A 22,648-nucleotide genomic window follows, 5' to 3' on the forward strand; every position below is an offset into this window, starting at 1 on the left:
AACATCTGCATTCTCTTGGAAAATGAGATGAAGCAGTGGTGAATCCTAGGCTGCTGTTCCACTCGATTGGCACGATTTACAAGTAGAATGACTGCTTTTGGTTAGTAGTGACCCCTGGTGGCTAATAGTTATAAGCTGCAAATGGTAAAGTGAGGTGATTATATATAAATATATATTTATATATATATATATATATATAAATATATATATTGATAGATAGAAAGATAGCTAGATAGACAGATCGATAGATAGATATTTATTTCAATTGAAATAATTTCTTGATAAAACTGATTGTTTTTGGCTAGGAATTTCTGTATTGTAATAATTTAGGAAAAGAAATTACTTGTCCTAACCAAAAGCAGCAAATCTGCCTATTACAATACTGTGAATTGATCGAGGGCATGCCTTAACCCCAAGGAGGTGAGCACTGTTTAACGGATGCCAATAAGTCCTCGTTAGTATAGTGGTTAGTATCCCCGCCTGTCAAGCGGGAGACCGGTGTTCAATTCCCCGACGGGGAGGCGATTCCTTTTATTCACACAATTAAATAAAATGATGTACTTTCTAACATTGTAAAATATATCTGTCATTATCCTTGCCTATTCCAATTGAGAAAAAAGGTTGAATTCACTGATGGCCAAAATGCTTACTGATGTGTTAACTGAAATTCAGAATATGCTCTGAATATTTCAATATGCACAGGCGTACCATCAAAAACACTTTACATCTGCATTCTCTTGGAAAATGAGATGAAGCAGTGGTGAATCATAGGCTGCTGTTCCACTCGATTGGCACGATTTACAAGTAGAATGACTGCTTTTGGTTAGTAGTGACCCCTGGTGGCTAATAGTTATAAGCTGCAAATGGTAAAGTGAGGTGATTATATATAAATATATATTTATATATATATATATATATATATATATAAATATATATATTGATAGATAGAAAGATAGCTAGATAGACAGATCGATAGATAGATATTTATTTCAATGAAATAATTTCTTGATAAAACTGATTGTTTTTGGCTAGGAATTTCTGTATTGTAATAATTTAGGAAAAGAAATTACTTGTCCTAACCAAAAGCAGCAAATCTGCCTATTACAATACTGTGAATTGATCGAGGGCATGCCTTCACCCCAAGGAGGTGAGCACTGTTTAACTGATGCCAATAAGTCCTCGTTAGTATAGTGGTTAGTATCCCCGCCTGTCAAGCGGGAGACCGGTGTTCAATTCCCCGACGGGGAGGCGATTCCTTTTATTCACACAATTAAATAAAATGATGTACTTTCTAACATTGTAAAATATATCTGTCATTATCCTTGCCTATTCCGATTGAGAAAAAAGGTTGAATTCACTGATGGCCAAAATGCTTACTGATGTGTTAACTGAAATACAGAATATGCTCGGAATATTTCAATATGCACAGGCGTACCATCAAAAACACTTTACATCTGCATTCTCTTGGAAAATGAGATGAAGCAGTGGTGAATCCTAGGCTGCTGTTCCACTCGATTGGCACGATTTACAAGTAGAATGACTGCTTTTGGTTAGTAGTGACCCCTGGTGGCTAATAGTTATAAGCTGCAAATGGTAAAGTGAGGTGATTATATATACATATATGTTTATATATATATATATATATAAATATATATATTGATAGATAGAAAGATAGCTAGATAGACAGATCGATAGATAGATATTTATTTCAATTGAAATAATTTCTTGATAAAACTGATTGTTTTTGGCTAGGAATTTCTGTATTGTAATAATTTAGGAAAAGAAATTACTTGTCCTAACCAAAAGCAGCAAATCTGCCTATTACAATACTGTGAATTGATCGAGGGCATGCCTTCACCCCAAGGAGGTGAGCACTGTTTAACTGATGCCAATAAGTCCTCGTTAGTATAGTGGTTAGTATCCCCGCCTGTCAAGCGGGAGACCGGTGTTCAATTCCCCGACGGGGAGGCGATTCCTTTTATTCACACAATTAAATAAAATGATGTACTTTCTAACATTGTAAAATATATCTGTCATTATCCTTGCCTATTCCAATTGAGAAAAAAGGTTGAATTCACTGATGGCCAAAATGCTTACTGATGTGTTAACTGAAATTCAGAATATGCTCTGAATATTTCAATATGCACAGGCGTACCATCAAAAACACTTTACATCTGCATTCTCTTGGAAAATGAGATGAAGCAGTGGTGAATCATAGGCTGCTGTTCCACTCGATTGGCACGATTTACAAGTAGAATGACTGCTTTTGGTTAGTAGTGACCCCTGGTGGCTAATAGTTATAAGCTGCAAATGGTAAAGTGAGGTGATTATATATAAATATATATTTATATATATTACCTACTGGCGGTCGCCAGTAGGTATATATAGTTAGGATTTTTTCTCTATGGGTTTTTTGAAAATTCTATGTCTAATAACTTTGGCGTTTGTGGACGGAATCGGCTGAAATTTTCAGGAAAATGGCACATTTTGTTTCTGAGCAGCCCTTGAAAATTTGGGGGGGGTTCGTCCAGTGGGGGCCGAGAAAAAAGGGGGGTCCCAAAACGTGTTTTTAACATTGAGTTTTCCATAGGGCGGTTGGCCTCACTTTTAGCCCGAACGGCTGAATGGATTTGCACGAAACTTGGCAAAATTGTAGGGACTGGTAGCCCGATGTGCCTTTTGTAGGTCTCAATATATGTGCTCCAGTGGATTTTGAGAAATTAACGTTTAAAAAAAGATATATATCTGTAACAGCGGACCGGTTAGCGCTCTGGTTCGCGGACTTTTCGCGCAACGGAGCTTTGTGAAGCGAAGCTGATTGGTTCTCCGGCGTCTGTCAACATTCCAAACAGTCCGTAGCGGCCGCCATCTTGTCTCTCGGTAGGATCGAGAGACAAGAGGAGGTCAAAACAAAGGGGGAAATAACTATAAGGGGGCATAGTAGATCCTCGCTGACCCCCTAGGTTTGATGTGGAGGTTTTAAAAGGGCCCCGCGGGGCAAAAAAAAATAATAATAATAATAATCGAACGGCTGAATGGATTTGCACGAAACTTGGCAAAATTGTAGGGACTGGTAGCCCGATGTGCCTTTGCTAGGTCTCAATATATGTGCTTCAGTGGATTTTGAGAAATTAACGTTCAAAAAAAGATATATATCTGTAACAGCGCACCGCTTCGCGTACTTTTCGCGTTACGGAGCTTTGCGAAGCGAAGCTGATTGGCTCTCCGGTGTCTGTAAACATTCCAAACAGTACGTAGCGGCCGCCATCTTGTCTCTCGGTAGGATCGAGAGACAAGAGGAGGTCAAAACAAAGGGGGAAATAACTATAAGGGGGCATAGTAGATCCTCGCTGACCCCCTAGGTTTGATGTGGAGGTTTTAAAAGGGCCCCGCGGGGCAAAAAAAAATAATAATAATAATAATCGAACGGCTGAATGGATTTGCACGAAACTTGGCAAAATTGTAGGGACTGGTAGCCCGATGTGCCTTTGCTAGGTCTCAATATATGTGCTTCAGTGGATTTTGAGAAATTAACGTTCAAAAAAAGATATATATCTGTAACAGCGCACCGCTTCGCGTACTTTTCGCGTTACGGAGCTTTGCGAAGCGAAGCTGATTGGCTCTCCGGTGTCTGTAAACATTCCAAACAGTACGTAGCGGCCGCCATCTTGTCTCTCGGTAGGATCGAGAGACAAGAGGAGGCCAAAGCGAAGGGGCAAATGACCATAAGGGGGCATAGTAGATCCTCGCTGACCCCCTAGGTTTGATGTGGAGGTTTTAAAAGGGCCCCGCGGGGCAAAAAAAAAAATAATAATAATAATCGAACGGCTGATGACCATAAGGGGGCATAGTAGATCCTCGCTGACCCCCTAGGTTTGATGTGGAGGTTTTAAAAGGGCCCCGCGGGGCAAAAAAAAATAATAATCATAATAATCGAACGGCTGAATGGATTTGCACGAAACTTGGTAAAATATTAGGGACTGGTAGCCCGATGTGCCTTTGCTATGTCTCAATATATGTGCTTCAGTGCATTTTGAGAAATTAACGTTCAAAAACAAGATATATATCTGTAACAGCGCTCCGCTTCGCGGAGATAAAATTATATGTGTATTACCTAGCTGTTGCTAACACCAGTTAGCGACGGCTAGTAGGAGATAGCGACCATCTTGGGTCCCACTTTGCATGTGAGTGATATTTATCACTAATGACATGCAAAGTGGGCATGCCAAGATGTTAGCGACTGGAAACAGTCGCTAACATCGCTATCTCCTATTATCAACTTTTGGAAATATTCGAGATAAGCGCGAATATCTCCAAAAAGTAACAGCTGCCCTGAGCAGTTCTTAGCCATGTTATCCAATGGGAGGTGGATAACATGGCTAAGAGCATTAGCTCGGTAATGCATGAATATCGCGGAGTTTTCAGCGACATTAATGCATTGCGCTCGTTTTTTATCGTATTTGCGATAAACCTTGATAATAGCAAGGTTTATCTGCGATAATTTCTGACGGTAAAAAAATCTTTGCAATGCATCGTTAGGGATAAATATCGCTTAACTTTGGTAATATGCCTCAACGTCTGTTAACGTTCGATTCGAAGGAAATCAGGAATTGTTGAAAAACATTGTGTGCGCCATCTTGTCTTTTTTCAAATGCCACACTTTTGTCGTGCACGGCAGCCATTTTAGATGCCTTGACCAGATCCACTCTGTGAACGCTGTCGATCCTTAGCATGGCTCCCCACCCTCGCAAGCATCTCCCCCAGGCAGTGGTCACCCCCGCTCTCTGTTTTATGCATGGGTAATAAACCTCCCCCCATCTGCGCTGTTCTTCCCTGAGAATCACACCCTGTGCCCGCCCGACACCTCCCTTTCGCCCTATTCACTACCGCACCCTCTGACACTCCTTTTCCTCTGTGTCCGATTGTCCAGGCCGGTCCTAGGCTATCAGCTAGCCCTGCAGATGTAGTTTATGGCCACAGCTGTAAAGAATCACCCGTCTTCAAAGGAGTTATAGTAGATCAAGGCCCACACTCGATGAGATCCGTCACAGCAGAAGCGTTGCTATTATCTGAAAACCATTCTGTATTGTGATTGGGGAGGGGACCGAGCGTGAAGCGGAAGATTCCAGGGATGACTCTTTGTACATCAAAGTTTTTACAATTATGTGTCACATTAAAAATATATAGCACTCCGACAAAGTAGTAAGATTATAAAACTTTAATAATTTATAAATATATACAAGAAAACAAAAATAGTAATAACATATAAACATTTTTAGAGAAAAACAACGAAGTAGCGGTCGGCTGTGCGAATAGTCCCAACGCAGCACAACGTCCAGATTTCCGGCGTGGGGCGTCGCGGGGGGTGGGTGATCAGTAGCAAACTGTTGTGCGAATAGTTCCAAGGCAGCAGAACGCGCCGAAATCTAGATGACACAAAAGTGATGTCTAGTAAGTTGCCACCCAGCAAATAACGGCGTGGGGCGTCGCGGGGGGTGGGTCATCAGTAGCAAACTGTTGTGCGAATAGTTCCAAGGCAGCAGAACGATGGCACCAAGGTGATGTCCAGTAAGTTGCCGCACTGGTTTTGGTATCCTACAATGCTGCTCCGAATAACGGCGTGGAGCGCCCCGGGGGAGGCGGCGTGAACGGGCCTCTCCAGGTGGAGTCTCGTCTGTTGTAGTGGGGCGCCCCTTTACCGTTTCAGTTGCCATTCCGTCCGCTTTTGGTCCACTGTGTCAAAATCCGCCATTCAGCTGAGTTGCGCCCACTCTTGCGGTGCAGCGATAGGCGGCTGTCACAGGACTCTCAAAATGGCGGCAGGCTGTTTCCTTTTTGGGCCTGGTCCACTGAAATGGCCCTGGGACACCTTGGAAATCGGACGCTTGTCTGCTAGGTCTTGGACCCCATTCTCGAAAGCGTCCCCTCCGCCTTGAGAATTCATCAAAAGTTTTGGGGGCCCCGACTCCTGCAGGCTTCTGGTGGGGAGCGGCTGCCATGATTGCTCGCGGAATGACCACGACGGAGCTACGAGATGGTGGTGCTCTCATGGTGACGCCAGCTTCAGTCTGAAACATCCAGAAACAAGGTGGGGCTTTCATCGTTTGGGGGAAAAAAAAAGTTTTCATCCAATGAAAAGTGTTGTTTTTAGGTCATATGATCAAGCCTTCCATCATTAGGAAACCAAAAGTAAAATGAACCAATGAAAAGTTTTATAAACAAGTCACATGACCTGTTATGTGGCATAGGGTATAAAATGCGGAGAAAATACGTTGGCACGTGAGGCGGCGTCAGTAGCGGACCGATGTGCGAATAGGCCGAAGGCAATACAACGCGCCAAGATCCGGATGGCATCGAGGTGGTGTCATAGTTGAGAGTTCTGAGCAGCGGTTGTAACACTGTCTGAAGCTTATTTGCAGCTGCTGCAGCTTCACTACGCGCCAAGATCCGGATGGCACCGAGGTGGTGTGTAGGAAGTTGCCGCACTGGTGTGGCCATCCTACAATGCTGAAAGTCGGCGTGGGGCGCCCCGTTGGCCTGTGAGTTTGCGTCAGTAGCGGACCGATGTGCGAATAGGCCGAAGGCAGCACAACGCGCCAAGATCCGGATGGCACCGAGGTGGTGTCTAGTAAGTTGTCGCACTTCTGTGGCCATCCTACAATGTTGAAAGTCGGCGTGGGGCGCCCCGTTGGCCTGTGAGATGGTGTCAGTAGCGGACTGATGTGTGAATGGGGCCAAAGGCAGCGCAACAATATTTTCTACTATATTTCCGGTGTAGAAGAGACCACAAGGCGCTGAGATGCCAAGATCCGGATGGCACCGAGGTGGTGTGTAGCAAGTTGCCGCACTGGTGTGGCCATCCTACAATGCTGAAAGTCGGCGTGGGGCGCCCCGTTGGCCTGTGAGATGGCGTCAGTAGCAGGCCGATGTGCGAATAGGCCGAAGGCAGCACAACAATATTTTCTGACTGACACCACAAGGCGCTGAGATGCCAAGATCCGGATGGCACCGAGGTGATGTCTAAGTTGCGGACTGATGTGCGAATGGGGCCAAAGGCAGCGTAACAATATTTTTTGTATGGAAGATACCACTAGGCGTTGAGATGCCAAGATTCGGATGGCACTGAGGTGATGTCTAGCAAGTTGGTGTGGTCATCCTACAATGCTGAAACTCGGCGTGGGTCACCCCATTAGCCTGTGAGATGGCGTCAGTAGCGGACCGATGTGCGAATAGGCCGAAGGCAGCACAACGCGCCAAGATCCGGATGTCACCGTGGTGGTTTCATAGTTGAGAGGCACTTCATCTGCAGTGGGGCGCCGAGATCCGGATGGCACCGAGGTGATGTCTAGCAAGTTGCTGTACTGGTGTGGTCATCCTACAATGCTGAAACTCGGCGTGGGTCGCCCCATTAGCCTGTGAGATGGCGTCAGTAGCGGACCGATGTGCGAATAGGCCGAAGGCAGCACAACGCGCCAAGATCCGGATGTCACCGTGGTGGTTTCATAGTTGAGAGGCACTTCATCTGCAGTGGGGCGCCGAGATCCGGATGGCACCGAGGTGATGTCTAGCAAGTTGCTGTACTGGTGTGGTCATCCTACAATGCTGAAACTCGACGTGGGTTGCCCCATTAGCCTGTGAGATGGCGTCAGTAGCGGACCGATGTGCGAATAGGCCGAAGGCAGCACAACGCGCCAAGATCCGGATGTCACCGTGGTGGTTTCATAGTTGAGAGGCACTTCATCTGCAGTGGGGCGCCGAGATCCGGATGGCACCGAGGTGATGTCTAGCAAGTTGCTGTACTTGTGTGGTCATCCTACAATGCTGAAACTCGGCGTGGGTCGCCCCATTAGCCTGTGAGATAGCAGTTCTTTGGATTTGGGCCTGGCTCGTCTGCTGTAGTGGGGCGCCCCTTTACCGTTTCAGTTGCCATTCAGCTGAGTTTCGGCTGCTCTTGATGCTACAGCGACAGGCGGCTGCAACAGGACTCTCAAAATGGCGGCCTGTTCTTTGGATTTGGGCCTGGTCCACTAAAATGGCCCTGGGACACCTTAGAACTCGGACGCTCGATTTTTTTTTCCTTTCCTGTACATGCAAAAAAAGGTAAATGCCCGGTACGTTACACGCTTCATCTGCCACGATGAACTCTCTAGAGGAACCGAAAAAAAATATAGTTGTGGTAACTATACCATGCATCGTCATATGGAGAGGTGGCACCAATTAATTATAGTGCTGCATAAAAGAGAGATTTGGAGGAGAACCCCTGACCTGCTAGTACATTCATCAAAGAAGTGGCACTGAGAGCTTCAGAGGCAAGGGAAACGGTCCCAAATATTTAGAAGAACTTTGGAAAGATTAAAATGACATGTTTAGATTGTGGCAAATTTATTTCATGTGGACATCTGAGTGTTACTCTAATAAATACAGCATATGAACATCATCATAGTCGATGGTTGGTAGAGACATTTTGACTATATCCTGGACCTGCCCGTCCTCGCCCAAAATGGCGCCAGAATAAATGGGACTCGTAACTCCTTGTTGTGTACTGGTTGCAGAACCTTGAAATCACGAGATACGTATGCAGTTTTGAAGCACATGGCGGGCGGGGACGAGAATTGATTGAATATTTCGACATCCCTATTGATATTAAGTTCTGATGTGTTATTGATTACTGTACTGTTGAAAGTTCGAATTAACGTCACCCATGGTACTTGCCCGCAAATGTATATCTAGATAATTTTATTGTAACTGGCCCTGTCGTATTTTAATTATAAAATGTACGTCCACCGATTCCGTAACTGTTAGACACCTTAGTTCTTGCAACCTAATGGCCCGCCCGTTACGTTCCTCTACAGTGTAAATGTCTATTCATCATATACGATTACAGTTTGCTCCGTGGCCGGCCCACGTGGTTATAGGCTCGTATTTGTATAATGAAATTTTCACAATAAAGGTTTTTAAAAGAAAACATGGTAGTAGTATATACATTGGTAAAGTTTTTAATAATAGTCACTGTTTTAGAATCATTAAAAGGCAAGTGAAATAAAGCAGACCAATTACATGAAGGGTAAAAGGTATAATACGAAGGAACGCAGTAAAGATAAATGGTCAAGGGCTGTTGTGTTTTCTATTCCTGCAACATAAAGTGATCGATAAGAATCTCATATTCAGGCGTATCGGCGACTAAGACAGCAGGTCGACCCTCTTTTGCTCAACGGCTCCGTCATGGGACGAAGAAACGCTCTTTTTCTCGAAAAAAGAATATATTTTACTTGCAGGACAGTTGTAAAATTTCCGGGAAAGTACATTAGCCTGGAACATTATAACATATATTTAAGAAAAAATAATGTTCGGAAGTAATGAAAAGCGTAATTTTTAGGTCATATGACCAAGCCTTTCATCATTACAATAAGAAAAGTAAAATGAACCAATGAAAAGTTTTATTAACAAGTCACATGACTTGTTATGCTTACGTTACGCGCTGCGCGCCCCGGATGACTTCCGGATGCGCTAACGCGGCGCGTCATATGACGCATTACGCGACAACGCAGGTACAGAATATAGTCAAAATGTCTCCACCAACCAGCGGTCGGAACACAACCCCTTTCAGCAGGCTAAATAGTTCTGTTAAATGACAACAGAAGGGACAGGCAACAAGAACCATCAGTCAAAGAGGGGAGGGCTAGTTCTTCTCTACCGGGTTACATTGGGGCGCTACCGGAACTGATCGAATTGGTAGTCTACAGTGTTTCTGGATGTTTCAGACTGAAGCTGGGGTTAGCATGAGAGCAGCACCATTTCGTAGCTCCGTCGTGGTCATTCCGCAACCAATCATGGCAGCCGTTCTTTATCGTTATTTTGGGCGGGGTGGGTGGCGGAGCAGAGCTGTTTTGCAGCCATCATTGTGTGGAGTTCAGTTCATCTCACTAGTTTTGTATTTGTCATGAGGGGTTGTTCCTAATGTTTCTATTTTAGCGAGGTCAAAAAGAGATCCCATTAGTGGCCTACTGATTTTGCTCGATTCCTTTTCTTTTTTTTTACACGATTTTTCGTTATCTGCAAAGACTAAACAGAGTATTGCGACTCTGTGTTTGTTTGTAAATAGAGAATGAACCAAAGAGAACTAATTCTAAAACAGTAAATACTTGGATAACAATGAATCAAATGGAGAGAGAAGCAGGCACGACGGATTACAATGGGGGCAAAGACCTGCGTTAACTACCTTTCACTATCTGCAAAGAGAGAGTACTCCTAATAGAAATGAGGGGGGGGGGCACCATTCAAAGCAGATCAGTGTGCATAAACACGAAAATGTTTTCACTTACCACGTACTTGACATTCGACAGCTTATGATATTTGCTATTAAAAAACCATTGAAATTCACTGAAAAAACCATAGGTTATAGACCATATATAGTTAGGAATTAGCATTTACAAAACCTTGAAAATTCACTGAAAAAACCATAGGTTATAGACCATATATAGTTAGGAATTAGCATTTAAAAAACCTTATTTTACTCACACAAAACCATTGAAATTCCATATATAGTTAGTTGCACTAACTATATATCGCGCACCTGCAATCCACTGCTGATGATGTCACATATTACATCATTCATGACATGGTCAGTGACATCACTGATGACATCACTGATGACATCTCAAATGACATCACTGATGACATCACTGATGACAACATCCAGTGACTGTATGTTTCTGTAAAGTTAAAATGTGTCTTACATATTGAAGAATGAGTGGAAGTATAAGTGTCTGGACAAAGGATTTAGTAGGTGCATGACTGAATGCATGAGTGAGTGATTAAATGTGTCTCACTGAGTGCATGGGTTAGTGACTAAAGTGTCTTAATTTGTGCATCATTATGTCTGTTGTTCTGTAAACTGCTGCATGTTTTGATCAGTAGCTATATGATTAACTATATGGGTTACTGATTGATTGTCCAAGTATTTGTATGGGAGACTGAGTGTGTGTGTGGCTGGCTGGGAGGTGTGTGACTCTGTGCAGATCAATGTGTACTTGTATCAATGATTGTATAACAAGGTAAGTATGTGTTAGTATATGTTTGAAAATGTAAGGTGCTCTATGTTTAACTGTATAGACAAGAAAATGGAAGTGTCATTGATTCTTTACAGGACTGACTAGGTGTGTGAGTAACTCCATGGATGAGTGGCAGACTGTGAGTGTCTGTATAGGTGTATGAGTGCATATGATAGTGTTGTAAAGATGAGTGATTGTATGTATGAATGATAGTATGGGTGAATGAGTGAAGGTGTGTGTAGACGTAGGAATCAGTGAGTGCGTATGTAGTAACTAGTATTGGTGTGTCAATGGTTTCAAAAATTATATTCTGTATTTAACACTGGGTGAAACAGAGGTTATATTAAAATGTGAGGAGATGCATTGTATTGTCACATGAATGATATCATCAGTGATGTGGTCATTGATGTCAAATGAGATGTCATCAGTGATGTCATCAGTGATGTCATTTGAGATGTCATCAGTGATGTCATCAGTGATGTCACTGACCATGTCATGAATGATGTAATATGTGACATCATCAGCAGTGGATTGCAGGTGCGCGATATATAGTTAGTGCAACTAACTATATATGGAATTTCAATGGTTTTGTGTGAGTAAAATAAGGTTTTTTAAATGCTAATTCCTAACTATATATGGTCTATAACCTATGGTTTTTTCAGTGAATATATATATATATATATATATAAATATATATATTGATAGATAGAAAGATAGCTAGATAGACAGATCGATAGATAGATATTTATTTCAATGAAATAATTTCTTGATAAAACTGATTGTTTTTGGCTAGGAATTTCTGTATTGTAATAATTTAGGAAAAGAAATTACTTGTCCTAACCAAAAGCAGCAAATCTGCCTATTACAATACTGTGAATTGATCGAGGGCATGCCTTCACCCCAAGGAGGTGAGCACTGTTTAACTGATGCCAATAAGTCCTCGTTAGTATAGTGGTTAGTATCCCCGCCTGTCAAGCGGGAGACCGGTGTTCAATTCCCCGACGGGGAGGCGATTCCTTTTATTCACACAATTAAATAAAATGATGTACTTTCTAACATTGTAAAATACATCTGTCATTATCCTTGCCTATTCCGATTGAGAAAAAAGGTTGAATTCACTGATGGCCAAAATGCTTACTGATGTGTTAACTGAAATACAGAATATGCTCGGAATATTTCAATATGCACAGGCGTACCATCAAAAACACTTTACATCTGCATTCTCTTGGAAAATGAGATGAAGCAGTGGTGAATCCTAGGCTGCTGTTCCACTCGATTGGCACGATTTACAAGTAGAATGACTGCTTTTGGTTAGTAGTGACCCCTGGTGGCTAATAGTTATAAGCTGCAAATGGTAAAGTGAGGTGATTATATATACATATATGTTTATATATATATATATATATAAATATATATATTGATAGATAGAAAGATAGCTAGATAGACAGATCGATAGATAGATATTTATTTCAATTGAAATAATTTCTTGATAAAACTGATTGTTTTTGGCTAGGAATTTCTGTATTGTAATAATTTAGGAAAAGAAATTACTTGTCCTAACCAAAAGCAGAAAATCTGCCTATTACAATACTGTGAATTGATCGAGGGCATGCCTTCACCCCAAGGAGGTGAGCACTGTTTAACTGATGCCAATAAGTCCTCGTTAGTATAGTGGTTAGTATCCCCGCCTGTCAAGCGGGAGACCGGTGTTCAATTCCCCGACGGGGAGGCGATTCCTTTTATTCACACAATTAAATAAAATGATGTACTTTCTAACATTGTAAAATATATCTGTCATTATCCTTGCCTATTCCGATTGAGAAAAAAGGTTGAATTCACTGATGGCCAAAATGCTTACTGATGTGTTAACTGAAATACAGAATATGCTCGGAATATTTCAATATGCACAGGCGTACCATCAAAAACACTTTACATCTGCATTCTCTTGGAAAATGAGATGAAGCAGTGGTGAATCCTAGGCTGCTGTTCCACTCGATTGGCACGATTTACAAGTAGAATGACTGCTTTTGGTTAGTAGTGACCCCTGGTGGCTAATAGTTATAAGCTGCAAATGGTAAAGTGAGGTGATTATATATATATATATATAAATATATATATTGATAGATACAAAGATAGCTAGATAGACAGATCGATAGATAGATATTTATTTCAATGAAATAATTTCTTGATAAAACTGATTGTTTTTGGCTAGGAATTTCTGTATTGTAATAATTTAGGAAAAGAAATTACTTGTCCTAACCAAAAGCAGCAAATCTGCCTATTACAATACTGTGAATTGATCGAGGGCATGCCTTAACCCCAAGGAAGTGAGCACTGTTTAATGGATGCCAATAAGTCTTCGTTAGTATAGTGGTTAGTATCCCCGCCTGTCAAGCGGGAGACCGGTGTTCAATTCCCCGACGGGGAGGCGAATCCTTTTATTCACACAATTAAATAAAATGATGTACTTTCTAACATTGTAAAATATATCTGTCATTATCCTTGCCTATTCCAATTGAGAAAAAAGGTTGAATTCACTGATGGCCAAAATGCTTACTGATGTGTTAACTGAAATTCAGAATATGCTCTGAATATTTCAATATGCACAGGCGTACCATCAAAAACACTTTACATCTGCATTCTCTTGGAAAATGAGATGAAGCAGTGGTGAATCATAGGCTGCTGTTCCACTCGATTGGCACGATTTACAAGTAGAATGACTGCTTTTGGTTAGTAGTGACCCCTGGTGGCTAATAGTTATAAGCTGCAAATGGTAAAGTGAGGTGATTATATATAAATATATATTTATATATATATATATATATATATATATATATAAATATATATATTGATAGATAGAAAGATAGCTAGATAGACAGATCGATAGATAGATATTTATTTCAATGAAATAATTTCTTGATAAAACTGATTGTTTTTGGCTAGGAATTTCTGTATTGTAATAATTTAGGAAAAGAAATTACTTGTCCTAACCAAAAGCAGCAAATCTGCCTATTACAATACTGTGATTTGATCGAGGGCATGCCTTCACCCCAAGGAGGTGAGCACTGTTTAACTGATGCCAATAAGTCCTCGTTAGTATAGTGGTTAGTATCCCCCCCTGTCAAGCGGGAGACCGTTGTTCAATTCCCCGACGGGGAGGCGATTCCTTTTATTCACACAATTAAATAAAATGATGTACTTTCTAACATTGTAAAATATATCTGTCATTATCCTTGCCTATTCCGATTGAGAAAAAAGGTTGAATTCACTGATGGCCAAAATGCTTACTGATGTGTTAACTGAAATACAGAATATGCTCGGAATATTTCAATATGCACAGGCGTACCATCAAAAACACTTTACATCTGCATTCTCTTGGAAAATGAGATGAAGCAGTGGTGAATCCTAGGCTGCTGTTCCACTCGATTGGCACGATTTACAAGTAGAATGACTGCTTTTGGTTAGTAGTGACCCCTGGTGGCTAATAGTTATAAGCTGCAAATGGTAAAGTGAGGTGATTATATATAAATATATATTTATATATATATATATATATAAATATATATATTGATAGATAGAAAGATAGCTAGATAGACAGATCGATAGATAGATATTTATTTCAATTGAAATAATTTCTTGATAAAACTGATTGTTTTTGGCTAGGAATTTCTGTATTGTAATAATTTAGGAAAAGAAATTACTTGTCCTAACCAAAAGCAGCTAATCTGCCTATTACAATACTGTGAATTGATCGAGGGCATGCCTTAACCCCAAGGAGGTGAGCACTGTTTAACTGATGCCAATAAGTCCTCGTTAGTATAGTGGGCAGTATCCCCGCCTGTCACGCGGGAGACCGGGGTTCAATTCCCCGACGGGGAGGCAATTCCTTTTATTCACACAATTAAATAAAATGATGTGCTTTCTAACATTGTAAAATATATCTGTCATTATCCTTGCCTATTCCGATTGAGAAAAAAGGTTGAATTCACTGATGGCTAAAATGCTTACTGATGTGTTAACTGAAATTCAGAATATGCTCTGAATATTTCCATATGCACAGGCGTACCATCAAAAACACTTTACATCTGCATTCTCTTGGAAAATGAAATGTAGCAGTGGTGAATCCTAGGCTGCTGTTCCACTCGATTGGCATGATTTACAAGTAGAATGACTGCTTTTGGTTAGTAGTGACCCCTGGTGGCTAATAGTTATAAGCTGCAAATGGTAAAGTGAGCTGATTATATATATATATATATATAAATATATATATTGATAGATACAAAGATAGCTAGATAGACAGATCGATAGATAGATATTTATTTCAATGAAATAATTTCTTGATAAAACTGATTGTTTTTTGGCTAGGAATTTCTGTATTGTAATAATTTAGGAAAAGAAATTACTTGTCCTAACCAAAAGCAGCAAATCTGCCTATTACAATACTGTGAATTGATCGAGGGCATGCCTTAACCCCAAGGAGGTGAGCACTGTTTAACTGATGCCAATAAGTCCTCGTTAGTATAGTGGTTAGTATCCCCGCCTGTCAAGCGGCAGACCGGTGTTCAATTCCCCGACGGGGAGGCGATTCCTTTTATTCACACAATTAAATAAAATGATGTACTTTCTAACATTGTAAAATATATCTGTCATTATCCTTGCCTATTCCAATTGAGAAAAAAGGTTGAATTCACTGATGGCCAAAATGCTTACTGATGTGTTAACTGAAATTCAGAATATGCTCTGAATATTTCAATATGCACAGGCGTACCATCAAAAACACTTTACATCTGCATTCTCTTGGAAAATGAGATGAAGCAGTGGTGAATCATAGGCTGCTGTTCCACTCGATTGGCACGATTTACAAGTAGAATGACTGCTTTTGGTTAGTAGTGACCCCTGGTGGCTAATAGTTATAAGCTGCAAATGGTAAAGTGAGGTGATTATATATAAATATATATTTATATATATATATATATATATATATATATATAAATATATATATTGATAGATAGAAAGATAGCTAGATAGACAGATCGATAGATAGATATTTATTTCAATGAAATAATTTCTTGATAAAACTGATTGTTTTTGGCTAGGAATTTCTGTATTGTAATAATTTAGGAAAAGAAATTACTTGTCCTAACCAAAAGCAGCAAATCTGCCTATTACAATACTGTGAATTGATCGAGGGCATGCCTTCACCCCAAGGAGGTGAGCACTGTTTAACTGATGCCAATAAGTCCTCGTTAGTATAGTGGTTAGTATCCCCGCCTGTCAAGCGGGAGACCGGTGTTCAATTCCCCGACGGGGAGGCGATTCCTTTTATTCACACAATTAAATAAAAGGATGTACTTTCTAACATTGTAAAATATATCTGTCATTATCCTTGCCTATTCCGATTGAGAAAAAAGGTTGAATTCACTGATGGCCAAAATGCTTACTGATGTGTTAACTGAAATACAGAATATGCTCGGAATATTTCAATATGCACAGGCGTACCATCAAAAACACTTTACATCTGCATTCTCTTGGAAAATGAGATGAAGCAGTGGTGAATCCTAGGCTGCTGTTCCACTCGATTGGCACGATTTACAAGTAGAATGACTGCTTTTGGTTAGTAGTGACCCCTGGTGGCTAATAGTTATAAGCTGCAAATGGTAAAGTGAGGTGATTATATATACATATATGTTTATATATATATATATATATAAATATATATATTGATAGATAGAAAGATAGCTAGATAGACAGATCGATAGATAGATATTTATTTCAATTGAAATAATTTCTTGATAAAACTGATTGTTTTTGGCTAGGAATTTCTGTATTGTAATAATTTAGGAAAAGAAATTACTTGTCCTAACCAAAAGCAGCAAATCTGCCTATTACAATACTGTGAATTGATCGAGGGCATGCCTTCACCCCAAGGAGGTGAGCACTGTTTAACTGATGCCAATAAGTCCTCGTTAGTATAGTGGGCAGTATCCCCGCCTGTCACGCGGGAGACCGGGGTTCAATTCCCCGACGGGGAGGCAATTCCTTTTATTCACACAATTAAATAAAATGATGTGCTTTCTAACATTGTAAAATATATCTGTCATTATCCTTGCCTATTCCGATTGAGAAAAAAGGTTGAATTCACTGATGGCTAAAATGCTTACTGATGTGTTAACTGAAATTCAGAATATGCTCTGAATATTTCCATATGCACAGGCGTACCATCAAAAACACTTTACATCTGCATTCTCTTGGAAAATGAAATGTAGCAGTGGTGAATCCTAGGCTGCTGTTCCACTCGATTGGCATGATTTACAAGTAGAATGACTGCTTTTGGTTAGTAGTGACCCCTGGTGGCTAATAGTTATAAGCTGCAAATGGTAAAGTGAGGTGATTATATATAAATATATATTTATATATATATATATATATATATATATAAATATATATATTGATAGATAGAAAGATAGCTAGATAGACAGATCGATAGATAGATATTTATTTCAATTGAAATAATTTCTTGATAAAACTGATTGTTTTTGGCTAGGAATTTCTGTATTGTAATAATTTACGAAAAGAAATTACTTGTCCTAACCAAAAGCAGCAAATCTGCCTATTACAATACTGTGAATTGATCGAGGGCATGCCTTAACCCCAAGGAGGTGAGCACTGTTTAACGGATGCCAATAAGTCCTCGTTAGTATAGTGGTTAGTATCCCCGCCTGTCAAGCGGGAGACCGGTGTTCAATTCCCCGACGGGGAGGCGATTCCTTTTATTCACACAATTAAATAAAATGATGTACTTTCTAACATTGTAAAATATATCTGTCATTATTCTTGCCTATTCCAATTGAGAAAAAAGGTTGAATTCACTGATGGCCAAAATGCTTACTGATGTGTTAACTGAAATTCAGAATATGCTCTGAATATTTCAATATGCACAGGCGTACCATCAAAAACACTTTACATCTGCATTCTCTTGGAAAATGAGATGAAGCAGTGGTGAATCATAGGCTGCTGTTCCACTCGATTGGCACGATTTACAAGTAGAATGACTGCTTTTGGTTAGTAGTGACCCCTGGTGGCTAATAGTTATAAGCTGCAAATGGTAAAGTGAGGTGATTATATATAAATATATATTTTTATATATATATATATATATATATATAAATATATATATATTGATAGATAGAAAGATAGCTAGATAGACAGATCGATAGATAGATATTTATTTCAATGAAATAATTTCTTGATAAAACTGATTGTTTTTGGCTAGGAATTTCTGTATTGTAATAATTTAGGAAAAGAAATTACTTGTCCTAACCAAAAGCAGCAAATCTGCCTATTACAATACTGTGAATTGATCGAGGGCATGCCTTCACCCCAAGGAGGTGAGCACTGTTTAACTGATGCCAATAAGTCCTCGTTAGTATAGTGGTTAGTATCCCCGCCTGTCAAGCGGGAGACCGGTGTTCAATTCCCCGACGGGGAGGTGATTCCTTTTATTCACACAATTAAATGAAATGATGTACTTTCTAACATTGTAAAATATATCTGTCATTATCCTTGCCTATTCCGATTGAGAAAAAAGGTTGAATTCACTGATGGCCAAAATGCTTACTGATGTGTTAACTGAAATAAAGAATATGCTCGGAATATTTCAATATGCACAGGCGTACCATCAAAAACACTTTACATCTGCATTCTCTTGGAAAATGAGATGAAGCAGTGGTGAATCCTAGGCTGCTGTTCCACTCGATTGGCACGATTTACAAGTAGAATGACTGCTTTTGGTTAGTAGTGACCCCTGGTGGCTAATAGTTATAAGCTGCAAATGGTAAAGTGAGGTGATTATATATACATATATGTTTATATATATATATATATATAAATATATATATTGATAGATAGAAAGATAGCTAGATAGACAGATCGATAGATAGATATTTATTTCAATTGAAATAATTTCTTGATAAAACTGATTGTTTTTTGGCTAGGAATTTCTGTATTGTAATAATTTAGGAAAAGAAATTACTTGTCCTAACCAAAAGCAGCAAATCTGCCTATTACAATACTGTGAATTGATCGAGGGCATGCCTTAACCCCAAGGAGGTGAGCACTGTTTAACTGATGCCAATAAGTCCTCGTTAGTATAGTGGTTAGTATCCCCGCCTGTCAAGCGGCAGACCGGTGTTCAATTCCCCGACGGGGAGGCGATTCCTTTTATTCACACAATTAAATAAAATGATGTACTTTCTAACATTGTAAAATATATCTGTCATTATCCTTGCCTATTCCAATTGAGAAAAAAGGTTGAATTCACTGATGGCCAAAATGCTTACTGATGTGTTAACTGAAATTCAGAATATGCTCTGAATATTTCAATATGCACAGGCGTACCATCAAAAACACTTTACATCTGCATTCTCTTGGAAAATGAGATGAAGCAGTGGTGAATCATAGGCTGCTGTTCCACTCGATTGGCACGATTTACAAGTAGAATGACTGCTTTTGGTTAGTAGTGACCCCTGGTGGCTAATAGTTATAAGCTGCAAATGGTAAAGTGAGGTGATTATATATAAATATATATTTATATATATATATATATATATATATATATATAAATATATATATTGATAGATAGAAAGATAGCTAGATAGACAGATCGATAGATAGATATTTATTTCAATGAAATAATTTCTTGATAAAACTGATTGTTTTTGGCTAGGAATTTCTGTATTGTAATAATTTAGGAAAAGAAATTACTTGTCCTAACCAAAAGCAGCAAATCTGCCTATTACAATACTGTGAATTGATCGAGGGCATGCCTTCACCCCAAGGAGGTGAGCACTGTTTAACTGATGCCAATAAGTCCTCGTTAGTATAGTGGTTAGTATCCCCGCCTGTCAAGCGGGAGACCGGTGTTCAATTCCCCGACGGGGAGGCGATTCCTTTTATTCACACAATTAAATAAAATGATGTACTTTCTAACATTGTAAAATATATCTGTCATTATCCTTGCCTATTCCGATTGAGAAAAAAGGTTGAATTCACTGATGGCCAAAATGCTTACTGATGTGTTAACTGAAATACAGAATATGCTCGGAATATTTCAATATGCACAGGCGTACCATCAAAAACACTTTACATCTGCATTCTCTTGGAAAATGAGATGAAGCAGTGGTGAATCCTAGGCTGCTGTTCCACTCGATTGGCACGATTTACAAGTAGAATGACTGCTTTTGGTTAGTAGTGACCCCTGGTGGCTAATAGTTATAAGCTGCAAATGGTAAAGTGAGGTGATTATATATACATATATGTTTATATATATATATATATATAAATATATATATTGATAGATAGAAAGATAGCTAGATAGACAGATCGATAGATAGATATTTATTTCAATTGAAATAATTTCTTGATAAAACTGATTGTTTTTGGCTAGGAATTTCTGTATTGTAATAATTTAGGAAAAGAAATTACTTGTCCTAACCAAAAGCAGCAAATCTGCCTATTACAATACTGTGAATTGATCGAGGGCATGCCTTCACCCCAAGGAGGTGAGCACTGTTTAACTGATGCCAATAAGTCCTCGTTAGTATAGTGGGCAGTATCCCCGCCTGTCACGCGGGAGACCGGGGTTCAATTCCCCGACGGGGAGGCAATTCCTTTTATTCACACAATTAAATAAAATAATGTGCTTTCTAACATTGTAAAATATATCTGTCATTATCCTTGCCTATTCCGATTGAGAAAAAAGGTTGAATTCACTGATGGCTAAAATGCTTACTGATGTGTTAACTGAAATTCAGAATATGCTCTGAATATTTCCATATGCACAGGCGTACCATCAAAAACACTTTACATCTGCATTCTCTTGGAAAATGAAATGTAGCAGTGGTGAATCCTAGGCTGCTGTTCCACTCGATTGGCATGATTTACAAGTAGAATGACTGCTTTTGGTTAGTAGTGACCCCTGGTGGCTAATAGTTATAAGCTGCAAATGGTAAAGTGAGGTGATTATATATAAATATATATTTATATATATATATATATATATATATATAAATATATATATTGATAGATAGAAAGATAGCTAGATAGACAGATCGATAGATAGATATTTATTTCAATTGAAATAATTTCTTGATAAAACTGATTGTTTTTGGCTAGGAATTTCTGTATTGTAATAATTTACGAAAAGAAATTACTTGTCCTAACCAAAAGCAGCAAATCTGCCTATTACAATACTGTGAATTGATCGAGGGCATGCCTTAACCCCAAGGAGGTGAGCACTGTTTAACGGATGCCAATAAGTCCTCGTTAGTATAGTGGTTAGTATCCCCGCCTGTCAAGCGGGAGACCGGTGTTCAATTCCCCGACGGGGAGGCGATTCCTTTTATTCACACAATTAAATAAAATGATGTACTTTCTAACATTGTAAAATATATCTGTCATTATTCTTGCCTATTCCAATTGAGAAAAAAGGTTGAATTCACTGATGGCCAAAATGCTTACTGATGTGTTAACTGAAATTCAGAATATGCTCTGAATATTTCAATATGCACAGGCGTACCATCAAAAACACTTTACATCTGCATTCTCTTGGAAAATGAGATGAAGCAGTGGTGAATCATAGGCTGCTGTTCCACTCGATTGGCACGATTTACAAGTAGAATGACTGCTTTTGGTTAGTAGTGACCCCTGGTGGCTAATAGTTATAAGCTGCAAATGGTAAAGTGAGGTGATTATATATAAATATATATTTTTATATATATATATATATATATATATAAATATATATATATTGATAGATAGAAAGATAGCTAGATAGACAGATCGATAGATAGATATTTATTTCAATGAAATAATTTCTTGATAAAACTGATTGTTTTTTGGCTAGGAATTTCTGTATTGTAATAATTTAGGAAAAGAAATTACTTGTCCTAACCAAAAGCAGCAAATCTGCCTATTACAATACTGTGAATTGATCGAGGGCATGCCTTAACCCCAAGGAGGTGAGCACTGTTTAACTGATGCCAATAAGTCCTCGTTAGTATAGTGGTTAGTATCCCCGCCTGTCAAGCGGCAGACCGGTGTTCAATTCCCCGACGGGGAGGCGATTCCTTTTATTCACACAATTAAATAAAATGATGTACTTTCTAACATTGTAAAATATATCTGTCATTATCCTTGCCTATTCCAATTGAGAAAAAAGGTTGAATTCACTGATGGCCAAAATGCTTACTGATGTGTTAACTGAAATTCAGAATATGCTCTGAATATTTCAATATGCACAGGCGTACCATCAAAAACACTTTACATCTGCATTCTCTTGGAAAATGAGATGAAGCAGTGGTGAATCATAGGCTGCTGTTCCACTCGATTGGCACGATTTACAAGTAGAATGACTGCTTTTGGTTAGTAGTGACCCCTGGTGGCTAATAGTTATAAGCTGCAAATGGTAAAGTGAGGTGATTATATATAAATATATATTTATATATATATATATATATATATATATATATAAATATATATATTGATAGATAGAAAGATAGCTAGATAGACAGATCGATAGATAGATATTTATTTCAATG

The 22,648-nt window shown here is 39.2% G+C and overlaps 3 non-coding genes across 3 annotated transcripts; all 3 read left to right on the forward strand.

Moving 5' to 3' along the window:
• The first annotated feature begins 14,858 nt into the window (after positions 1-14,858).
• On the forward strand, positions 14,859-14,930 carry TRNAD-GUC (transfer RNA aspartic acid (anticodon GUC)). Its single transcript has one exon. It is a non-coding gene; the product is annotated as a tRNA-Asp (tRNA).
• A 2,081-nt stretch (positions 14,931-17,011) lies between these two features.
• Positions 17,012-17,083, forward strand: TRNAD-GUC (transfer RNA aspartic acid (anticodon GUC)). The gene has a single exon. It is a non-coding gene; the product is annotated as a tRNA-Asp (tRNA).
• A 3,557-nt stretch (positions 17,084-20,640) lies between these two features.
• TRNAD-GUC (transfer RNA aspartic acid (anticodon GUC)) lies at positions 20,641-20,712 on the forward strand. Its single transcript has one exon. It is a non-coding gene; the product is annotated as a tRNA-Asp (tRNA).
• The last annotated feature ends 1,936 nt before the right edge of the window (positions 20,713-22,648 follow it).

Source organism: Lissotriton helveticus, chromosome 1_2 (genome assembly GCF_964261635.1).
Source record: "Lissotriton helveticus chromosome 1_2, aLisHel1.1, whole genome shotgun sequence".
Lineage (NCBI taxonomy): Eukaryota > Metazoa > Chordata > Amphibia > Caudata > Salamandridae > Lissotriton > Lissotriton helveticus.